We start from the raw sequence: 11,810 nt of genomic DNA, 5'->3' as shown, positions 1-11,810 counted from the left end.
TGGACTGCGTTCGGAGCCTGACCAAGGAATGAACTAAGACTGTAAAGGACTTGGGGCTAGGACAGACCCCCACCTGGTTAAGGCTCCCTGTTGTGTTGGTGAAAATGGACACCCGGTCACAGACCACACTGTGACCTTAAGAACTCAATCTGTGCGTCACTTGCCTGATAATGTTTTATGGTCATGCATATGATCTTTGTTTATTGTTTAGTCCCGGAGTACTAAATTTTACTAGGGGGGAATGTGTCACCCTGGCCTGGATAACACAAATGTATAATAAAGCTGTGTCTGAGAGCAAGGGGGAGGTCCTCTAGTCAAGGGCCATTAGCATGCAATACCTCCTGTCACAGGCCAGTAGGGGGAGCAGGCTGCCCCTATAAAAGCTGGAACTGGGGGCAGGGTTAGAGAGAACTGGACAACCTGTCTCTGGATTGAGAGGTGTCCCAGAGCAGGGACAGACAGTTGTGTTGCAGCCTAAGAGGACGTGTGGCAGTAGGAGAGCCATGAGCCAGCGACAAAAGGCGAAGTGAGTCTGTCCTGGCAGATAAAGAAACTAATCTTCCAGACTTTGGTGTCTGAGGCTGTGAGGATTCCACATCCTACAGCAGATAACCAGTCCGCAGGGGACTGTATGTTCCTTGGCCTAAGAAGCCCGGAGGCTCCGCCACAGCAGAAGGGACCAGCAGAGCCGTACCAGGCCGGGAGTAGCAAGGGACCCAAGTTGCAAGCCATAAGGGCGAGAGGACACGGTGAGCTCAGGAATGTGGGCTGTTACATTACCAGAAGGGAAATAGCCAGAAGGAGCACAGAGAGCACGGTAGGCCGACACCCTCACTCTGACCAGGGCCAGCTTCCCACTTGCTCTCAGACATCCAGGCCCCCTCCTAGCCGGGCCTGTTTCTGGGTCGTTTTACCTATTCTAATAAAGACCCTGAACTGTTTAAGAGGCCTCCGTTTCCTGGCTAATGCGGTTGGAATCATCTCCTCCATCATCCATCATACACTACCCTGGGGCCCTACTCTTCCCGTGGGGAGTTGTACTATTCGGAGCTGCACATTTACATCTGCCCCAGAGGTCTGCACTGCAGCGGCGGTTAGCACTGACCGCAATCCACGGGTGGCGTAGTCGGACATTACTTAAAACTTATAAAGGACTGCCACTGGCCTGACCACCCTGAGCCACGGACCGGGTTGCCACCACTACCCCCATCTTCTCCCTATTGCCCGGCTCCGAGTGCCCGAGAGCAAATACATTAAATCACTAGCAGACAGTGCAGTTATCAAACAATAAAAAATAGACAGGATTCAAATGCAAGCAACAAAATGTCAGAACTGATATACACATTAAGTGACTAGATTCCCTGGATAGCTAAATTCGCTGCTGAGGCCAGAACATGGGCTGCCCAGCACTATTTAAGTGCAACCCATGAAGATAGACACTCTAATTTACAAGGCCATAACATATAGGTGCATCTCACAAAATTAGAATATCATCAAAAAGTTAATTTATTTCAGTTCTTCAATGCAAAAAGTGAACCTCATATATTATATAGAGTCATTGCAAACACAGTGATCTATTTCAAGTGTTTATTTCTGTTAATGTCGATGATTATGGCTTACAGCCAATGAAAACACAAAAGTCATTAACTCAGTAAATTAAAATAATTAACAAAAAACACCTGCAAAGACTTCCTAAGCATTTAAAAAGGTCCCTTAGTCTGTTTCAGTAGGCTCCACAATCATGGTGAAGACTGCTGACTTGACAGATGTCCAGAAGGCAGTCATTGACACACTCCACAAGGTCCCAGAGTTCCAATTTTCATTTGAAATCAAGGTCCCAGAGTCTGGAAGAAGAGTGGAGAGGCCACGATCCAAGCTGCTTGAGGTCTAGTGTGAAGTTTCCACAATCAGTGATGGTTTGGGGAGCCATGTCATGTGCTGGTGTAGGTCCACTGTGTTTTTTCAACACCAAAGTCAGCGCAGCTGTCTACCAGGAAATTTTAGAGCATTTCATGCTTCCCTCCGCCACAGTATCATAGCTACCAGGGGGGCAAAGGGGCGGTGGCCCCGGGCCCCTCGCTCTTAGGGGGCCCATCCAGGGCTACGCCAGTGTAACTGTATCTGGCATGCCCCTGGTGCCAGCATCGGGCCCCACCGCCCGTCACCGCCGCAAGTTTACTGATGAGAGAGGGAGCGCGGATCTCTCTCCCATTAGTCCCTTCTGTGACTGACGTCCCTGGCATCATCACTTGGCGCCCGGCCCGCTGTGCTGAAGATGTGTGCGTGCTGGGTGCTCTGAGCAGTGAGGGAACCAGGAGGAGAGGTGAGTACCGTTTATTTATTTTTTGCCGGGTGGGGGGCGGCATTATATTACAGACTCTGCCTATGGGAAGGGGGAGGTGCATTATACTACAGACTCTGCCTATGGGGGGCATTATACTACAGACTCTGTTTATGAGCAGGGGAGGGCATTATGCTACAGACTCTGCCTATGGGGGGGACATTGTACTACAGACTCTGCCTATAAGAGGGGGAGCATTATACTACAGACTCTGCCTATGGGGGGTGCATTTTACTACAGACTCTGCCTATAGGTGGGGCATTATACTACAGACGCTGCCTATGAGATGGGGGGGCATTATACCACAGACTCTGCTTATGAGATGGGGGGGGCATTATACTACAGATTCTGCCTATGAGGAAGGGGTGCATTATACTACAGACTCTGCCTATGAGGAGGGGGGAGCATTATACTACAGACTCTGCCTATGGGGGGGGCATTATACTGCAGACTCTGCCTATGGGGGGGCATTATACCACAGACTCTGCCTATGATGAGGGGGGGAGCATTATACTACAGACTCTGCCTATGGGGGGGAGCTTTATACTACAGACTCTGTCAATGGGGGGAGCATTTTACTACAGACTCTGCCTATAGGGGCGCATTATACTATACGAAGGACTATGGGGAGTGCATTATACTATATTGAGGACTATCTGGTGCATTATACTATGGGGGGGCATTATACTACAGACTCTGCCTATGGGGGTGCATTATACTATATGAAGGACTATGGGGAGTGCATTATACTATATTGAGGACTATCTGGTGCATTATACTATATGTACTCTATTTATACAGTGTGGGAGATAATGTGGGTTCTTTGAACAGTGTTGGGGGCCATCATACAGTGTGGGAGATAATGTGGGATCTTTGTATGGTGTGGAGGCCATCATACAGTGTTGGAGCCATCAGCTTGGGGGCTACTAAGGGGTCAGTATACTGTGTGGGGGTACTATACAGTGAGGGGGAATTATATAGTGAATAGGAGAACATCATACTGGTTAGAGCGGAGCTCTACATGGGGGGAGACTCAGGACATTATTAAATCTTAGGTGGGCACTTATTGCTATAGGGGAACTCAGGTTATCGTGACTGTCGAAGGGGCACTATTACTTTGTAGGGTGCACAATGTGGGCACTGTTTTCTAGGACACTTGCACACGGCATTACTTTATTTTAGAGGTTTGTTTTACCATCTAGAGGGCACACAGTAGGTGCAGTAATAGGGACACATTTTGCAGCAGAGGCTCAGTATTTTAGTATCAGCAGGATGAGAAGTTTGTGCAGGTTGGGGATAGATGTGGTCAGTGCCTGAAATGTAAGGAGTCAAATGTGTCTTTGTTGTGATCTCTGCATACCTGAGACTCTGAGCCCTGGCTGGAGAAGTTGTCGTGTTGGTCTGGGCCAGAAGGAAAAGACGGGAAAAGTGAACAATTTAATCAGAAAGAACGTCAGCTGTAAGGTACTATATATAACTGAGCTGTGATCTCTTATATGTTCTGCAGGACTGGCATCTATCAATATATGTCACCATATGGCGGTAATATCAGTGCTGGTCTTTGTATAGAGATTATTTTTAGTAACAGCGCGGTCATCTGCTGAGGTTTTCCTACATCCACTATCTGGGTGCGCCACTATAGTTGTAATCAGGGTTACCTGGTTAGAGGCCCACTCAGAAGTTTCGGCCCCCTGAACCAAAACCTTAGCTACGCCAAGCTTTTTGGAGATGGAAATGTCATTTTCCAGCAGGACTTGGCCCCTGTCCACACTGACAAAAGTACTAATACCTGGTTTACACACAACAGTATCACTGTGCTTGATTTGCAGCAAACTCGCCTGACCTTAACCCCATAAAGAATCTATGGGGTATTGTCAAGAGGAAAATGAGAGACACCAGACCCAACATTGCAGACGAGCTGAAGGCTTCTATCAAAGCCACCTTGGGCTTCCATAACCCCTCAGCAGTGCCACAGGCTGATCCCTCCATGCCACATTGCCGCATTGATGCAGTAATTGATGTAAAAGGATCCCCGACCAAGTATTGAGGGCATTTATTGAACATACTTTTCAGTAGGATAACATTTTGGATTTTGAAAACATTTTTCAAGCTGTTGTTATAAAGTATTCTAATTAATTGAAATAATGACTTTTGAGTTTTCATTGGCTGTAAGCCATAATCATCAACATTAACAGAAATAAACACTTGAAATAGATCACTCTGTGTGTAATGGCTCTATATAATATATGAGGTTCACTTTTTGTATTGAAGAACTGAATTAAATTAACTTTTCTGGTGATATTCTAATTTTGTGAGATGCACCTGTAGATGGGCTTGGCTGCACCCTGAATAAAAATAGCATGTAAAAAATATATATGATATATATGAGGTATTGGTCGATATTTTGGCCAAAATATACAAGCTCGCAACCTGCTCAAGGGTCCTCATACTTGCGAGTCCCTACACTAACATTAAAAGCAAAGTCACAAAAACAAGGAATTAAAGTTCCCACCAAAATTCAAGAATTAACACAGCAAATACAGCAACAATAATTACAAGGATGCAGCAAACCCATATAATGAAGAAGTCAGCAACACAGGTGCAAAATATTGATGAGACAACCACTCACAACCTACCAATTCATGGAGGGGGTGATAGCTTAGTATTAAAACTGCACACAAATAAGCCTTGTATAGGGCACTGGTCACACATAGGTAGTGCACAATGTCTGGCTTACAGCCTATTAGTGAAGCCCAAACTATTAGATTAGGCGGGCTGCCCAGCACTTTTTAAGTACACCCCATGAAGACAGACACCCTAGTTTACAAGGCCAACATTGATGGGTCTGGCTGCACCCTGAATAAAAATAACGTGCAAAAAATATATATGATATATATGAGGTATTAGTAAATATTTTGGCCAAAATACACAAGCTCGCAACCCGCGTCAAGGGTCCTCATACTTGCGAGTCCCTACACTAACATTAAAAGCAAAGACAAATTTAAATTCCCACCAAAATTCAAGAATTAACACAGGAAAAAAGGGCAACAGTGTTTACCTGCCTAGGTCTCAGTACTAATCATACCATATAATAACGATGACAGCAATACAGGTGCAAAATACTGATGTGACAACCACTCACATATTACCAATTAATGGAGGGGGGTGATTACATAGTATTAAACTGCACACAAAATTATATGGGATTGCTACATCCTAATAGTGCATTAGTTCTGAGATCTGGGCAGGTAAATGCTATATTAATAATTGATTTTTGTGGGAAAGTTAAATTCTCTTTTGTTGGCTTTACTTTTAATCTAACTGAAATACACATAAGCTTTTTTCCTAAACATTAGGATCTGTGTAGAGCCATCAGCTCAAAAAGGCTTCCTTTGACAGACTTGGCATAAGCAGGTCAAAAGGAACCCTGATCTTTACCATTACACCCCTTTACAGGAATGGAGACTTACCACATGCTCAGGGTTGCATCTACAGAGTAGCTGCTGGCCAGAGGAGCGAGCTTGAGGATATAACTCTAACTAAAGCTTTTTTATTACTAAATGATGGGTTCTGTCTAAGGCCATTGGCTCAAAAAGGCTTCCTCGGACAGACTTGGCGCAAGCTACTCCATTCTGCAGATCCCAAGGGAACCCAGGCCTTTACCATTACACCCCTGTACAGGGATAGATACTTACCATAGGCCCAGGGTTGCATCTACAGAGTAGCTGCTGGCCGGAGGAGCGAGCTTGAGGCTATAGTGGTTGATTCAACTCTAACTAAAGCTTTTTTTTCCTAAATACTGGGATCTGTTTAAGGCTGTTGGCTCAAACAGACTTCCTCGGACAGACTTGGCGCAAGCTACTCCATTCTGCAGATCCCAAGGGAACCCTGGTTTTTACCATTACACCCCTGTACAGGGATAGATACTTACCATAGGCCCAGGGTTGCATCTACAGAGTAGCTGCTGGCCGGAGGAGTGCGCTTGAGGCTTGAGTAGTTGAGTCAATCCTAACTAAAGAAAAACCTATCTAATGACACTTTCTTGTTAGGACCTGTCTGAGGCCTATGGCTCAAAAAAGCTTCTTTGGAAAAACTTGGCAAAAGCCAGTCTATCCTACAGGTTCCAAAGGAACTCTGACCTTCACTCTTACAGCCCTGTACAGTGATAAAGACTTATTACAGGGCCTTGATTGCATCTACATAGTAGATGCTGACTGGAGGGGCAAACTTAAGGTTAGAATGGTTCAGCCAACCCTAACTATTGCTACTTTCTTAAATGTTAGGATATTTCTGAGGCCGTTGGCTCAAACAGGCTTCCTTGGACAGACTTGGCGCAAAACACACCATTTCTGATGTTTCCAAATGAACCCTGGGCTTCACCCTTGAACCTCTATACAGGGACCGTTTCATAGTTTTAAGGTTGAAAGACACAAGTCCATCAAGTTCAACCTAAAAGCTAATGTGTTGATCCAGAGGAAGGCAAAAACCCCATGAGGCAGATGCTAATTGCCCCATATTAGGGGAAAAATTCCTTCCCGACTCCACATATGGCAATCAGACTAGTTCCCTGGATCAACGTCCCATAACAAAATCTAGTACGGATAACCTGCAATTTTATATTATTCAAGAAAGGCACACACATGCCCTCCTTGAATTTTTTTTAGAAAATTAAGTATTTCAATTTCATGTGGTAGAGAGTTTCATAACCTCATTGCTCACACAATAAAAATTTGCCAACTAACTTCCTTTAGACAAAGTGAATTAGGATCTTTATGCTAGAGTAATTGAATTAACTCTAACTGAAATAGATTAATGCTTTTTTCCAAAATGTTGAAATTTGTTTAAATCCATCAGCTCAAAAAGGCTTTCTCGGACAGACTTGGCGCAAGCTACTCCATTCTGCAGATCCCAAGGGAACCCTGGCCTTTACCATTACACCCCTGTACAGGGATAGATACTTACCATAGGCCCAGGGCTGCATCTACATAGTAGCTGCTGGCCGGAGGAGCGAGCTTGAGGCTATAGTGGTTGATTCAACTCTAACTAAAGCTTTTTTTTCCTAAATGCTGGGATCTGTTTAAGGCTGTTGGCTCAAATAGACTTCCTCGGACAGACTTGGCGCAAGCTACTCCATTCTGCAGATCCCAAGGGAACCCTGGTTTTTACCATTACACACCTGTACAGGGATAGATACTTACCATAGGCCCAGGGTTGCATCTACAGAGTAGCTGCTGGCCGGAGGAGTGCGCTTGAGGCTTGAGTAGTTGAATCAATCCTAACTAAAGAAAAACCTATCTAATGACACTTTCTTGTTAGGACCTGTCTGAGGCCTATGGCTCAAAAAAAGCTTCTTTGGAAAGACTTGGCAAAACCCAGTCTATCCTACAGGTTCCAAAGGAACTCTGGCCTTCACTCTTACAGCCCTGTACAGTGATAAAGACTTATTACAGGGCCTTGATTGCATCTACATAGTAGATGCTGACTGGAGGGGCAAACTTAAGGGTAGAATAGTTCAGCCAACCCTAACTATTGCTACTTTCTTAAATGTTAGGATATTTCTGAGGCCATTGGCTTAAACAGGCTTCCTTGGACAGACTTGGCGCAAAACACACCATTTCTGATATTTCCAAATGAACCCTGGGCTTCACCCTTGAACCTCTATAAGGGGACCGTTTCATAGTTTTAAGGTTGAAAGACACAAGTCTGTCAAGTTCAACCTAAAAGCTAATGTGTTGATCCAGAGGAAGGCAAAAACCCCATGAGGCAGATGCTAATTGCCCCATATTAGGGGAAAAATTCCTTCCCGACTCCACATATGGCAATCAGACTAGTTCCCTGGATCAACGTCCCATAACAAAATCTAGTACGGATAACCTGCAATTTTATATTATTTAAGAAAGGCACACACATGCCCTCCTTGAATTTTTTTTAGAAAATTAAGTATTTCAATTTCATGTGGTAGAGAGTTTCATAACCTCATTGCTCACACAATAAAAATTTGCCAACTAACTTCCTTTAGACAAAGTGAATTAGGATCTTTATGCTAGAGTAATTGAATTAACTCTAACTGAAATAGATTAAGGATTTTTTCCTAAATGTTGAAATTTGTTTAAATCCATCAGCTCAAAAAGGCTTTCTCGGACAGACTTGGCGCAAGCTACTCCATTCTGCAGATCCCAAGGGAACCCTGGCCTTTACCATTACACCCCTGTACAGGGATAGATAGCTTACCGTAGGCCCAGGGCTGCATCTACAGAGTAGCTGCTGGCCGGAGGAGCGAGCTTGAGGCTATAGTGGTTGACTCAACTCTAACTAAAGCTTTTTTTTCCTAAATACTGGGATCTGTTTAAGGCTGTTGGCTCAAACAGACTTCCTCGGACAGACTTGGCGCAAGCTACTCCATTCTGCAGATCCCAAGGGAACCCTGGTTTTTACCATTACACCCCTGTACAGGGATAGATACTTACCATAGGCCCAGAGTTGCATCTACAGAGTAGCTGCTGGCCGGAGGAGTGCGCTTGAGGCTTGAGTAGTTGAATCAATCCTAACTAAAGAAAAACCTATCTAATGCCACTTTCTTGTTAGGACCTGTCTGAGGCCTATGGCTCAAAAAAGCTTCTTTGGAAAGACTTGGCAAAAGCCAGTCTATCCTACAGGTTCCAAAGGAACTCTGGCCTTCACTCTTACAGCCCTGTACAGCGATAAAGACTTATTACAGGGCCTTGATTGCATCTACATAGTAGATGCTGACTGGAGGGGCAAACTTAAGGCTAGAATGGTTCAGCCAACCCTAACTATTGCTACTTTCTTAAATGTTAAGATATTTCTGAGGCCGTTGGCTCAAACAGGCTTCCTTGGACAGACTGGGTGCAAAACACACCATTTCTGATGGTTCCAAATGAACCCTGGGCTTCACCCTTGAACCTCAATACATGGACAGTTTCATAGTTTTAAGGTTGAAAGACACAAGTCCATCAAGTTCAACCTAAAAGCTAATGTGTTGATCCAGAGGAAGGCAAAAACCCCATGAGGCAGATGCTAATTGGCCCATATTAGAGGAAAAATTCCTTCCCGACTCCACATATGGCAATCAGACTAGTTCCCTGGATCAACGTCCCATAACAAAATCTAGTACGGATAACCTGCAATTTTATATTATTCAAGAAAGGCACACATATGCCCTCCTTGAATTTTTTTTAGAAAATTAAGTATTTCAAGTTCATGTGGTAGAGAGTTTCATAACCTCATTGCTCACACAATAAAAATTTGCCAACTAACTTCCTTTAGACAAAGTGAATTAGGATCTTTATGCTAGAGTAATTGAATTAACTCTAACTGAAATAGATTAATGCTTTTTTCCTAAATGTTGAAATTTGTTTAAATCCATCAGCTCAAAAAGGCTTTCTCGGACAGACTTGGCGCAAGCTACTCCATTCTGCAGATCCCAAGGGAACCCTGGCCTTTACCATTACATCCCTGTACAGGGATAGATATTTACCATAGGCCCAGGGCTGCATCTACAGAGTAGCTGCTGGCCGGAGGAGCGAGCTTGAGGCTATAGTGGTTGATTCAACTCTAACTAAAGCTTTTTTTTCCTAAATACTGGGATCTGTTTAAGGCTGTTGGCTCAAACAGACTTCCTCGGACAGACTTGGCGCAAGCTACTCCATTCTGCAGATCCCAAGGGAACCCTGGTTTTTACCATTACACCCCTGTACAGGGATAGATACTTACCATAGGCCCAGGGTTGCATCTACAGAGTAGCTGCTGGCCGGAGGAGTGCGCTTGAGGCTTGAGTAGTTGAATCAATCCTAACTAAAGAAAAACCTATCTAATGCCACTTTCTTGTTAGGACCTGTCTGAGGCCTATGGCTCAAAAAAGCTTCTTTGGAAAGACTTGGCAAAAGCCAGTCTATCCTACAGGTTCCAAAGGAACTCTGGCCTTCACTCTTTCAGCTCTGTACAGCGATAAAGACTTATTGCAGGGCCTTGATTGCATCTACATAGTAGATACTGACTGGAGGGGCAAACTTAAGGCTAGAATGGTTCAGCCAACCCTAACTATTGCTACTTTCTTAAATGTTAGGATATTTCTGAGGCCGTTGGCTCAAACAGGCTTCCTTGGACAGACTGGGTGCAAAACACACCATTTCTGATGGTTCCAAATGAACCCTGGGCTTCACCCTTGAACCTCAATACATGGACAGTTTCATAGTTTTAAGGTTGAAAGACACAAGTCCATCAAGTTCAACCTAAAAGCTAATGTGTTGATCCAGAGGAAGGCAAAAACCCCATGAGGCAGATGCTAATTGGCCCATATTAGAGGAAAAATTCCTTCCCGACTCCACATATGGCAATCAGACTAGTTCCCTGGATCAACGTCCCATAACAAAATCTAGTACGGATAACCTGCAATTTTATATTATTCAAGAAAGGCACACATATGCCCTCCTTGAATTTTTTTTAGAAAATTAAGTATTTCAAGTTCATGTGGTAGAGAGTTCCATAACCTCATTGCTCACACAATAAAAATTTGCCAACTAACTTCCTTTAGACAAAGTGAATTAGGATTTTTATGCTAGAGTAATTGAATTAACTCAACTGAAATAGATTAATGCTTTTTTCCTAAATGTTGAAATTTGTTTAAATCCATCAGCTCAAAAAGGCTTTCTCGGACAGACTTGGCGCAAGCTACTCCATTCTGCAGATCCCAAGGGAACCCTGGCCTTTACCATTACACGCCTGTACATGGATAGATACTTACCATAGGCCCAGGGCTGCATCTACAGAGTAGCTGCTGGCCGGAGGAGCGAGCTTGAGGCTATAGTGGTTGATTCAACTCTAACTGAAGCTTTTTTTTTTCCTAAATACTGGGATCTGTTTAAGGCTGTTGGCTCAAACAGACTTCCTCGGACAGACTTGGCGCAAGCTACTCCATTCTGCAGATCCCAAGGGAACCCAGGTTTTTACCATTACACCCCTGTACAGGGATAGATACTTACCATAGGCCCAGGGTTGCATCTACAGAGTAGCTGCTGGCCGGAGGAGTGCGCTTGAGGCTTGAGTAGTTGAATCAATCCTAACTAAAGAAAAACCTATCTAATGCCACTTTCTTGTTAGGACCTGTCTGAGGCCTATGGCTCAAAAAAGCTTCTTTGGAAAGACTTGGCAAAAGCCAGTCTATCCTACAGGTTCCAAAGGAACTCTGGCCTTCACTCTTACAGCCCTGTACAGCGATAAAGACTTATTACATGGCCTTGATTGCATCTACATAGTAGATGCTGACTGGAGGGGCAAACTTAAGGCTAGAATGGTTCAGCCACCCTAACTATTGCTACTTTCTGAAATGTTAGGATATTTCTGAGGCCGTTGGCTCAAACAGGCTTCCTTGGACAGACTGGGCGCAAAACACACCATTTCTGATGGTTCCAAATGAACCCTGGGCTTCACCCTTGAACCTCAATACAGG

The sequence above is a fragment of the Phyllobates terribilis genome, unplaced genomic scaffold (genome assembly GCF_046119375.1).
Source record: "Phyllobates terribilis strain yellow unplaced genomic scaffold, ASM4611937v1 Scaffold_51__1_contigs__length_9155689, whole genome shotgun sequence".
NCBI lineage: Eukaryota > Metazoa > Chordata > Amphibia > Anura > Dendrobatidae > Phyllobates > Phyllobates terribilis.
This window is presented reverse-complemented; position numbering follows the sequence as displayed.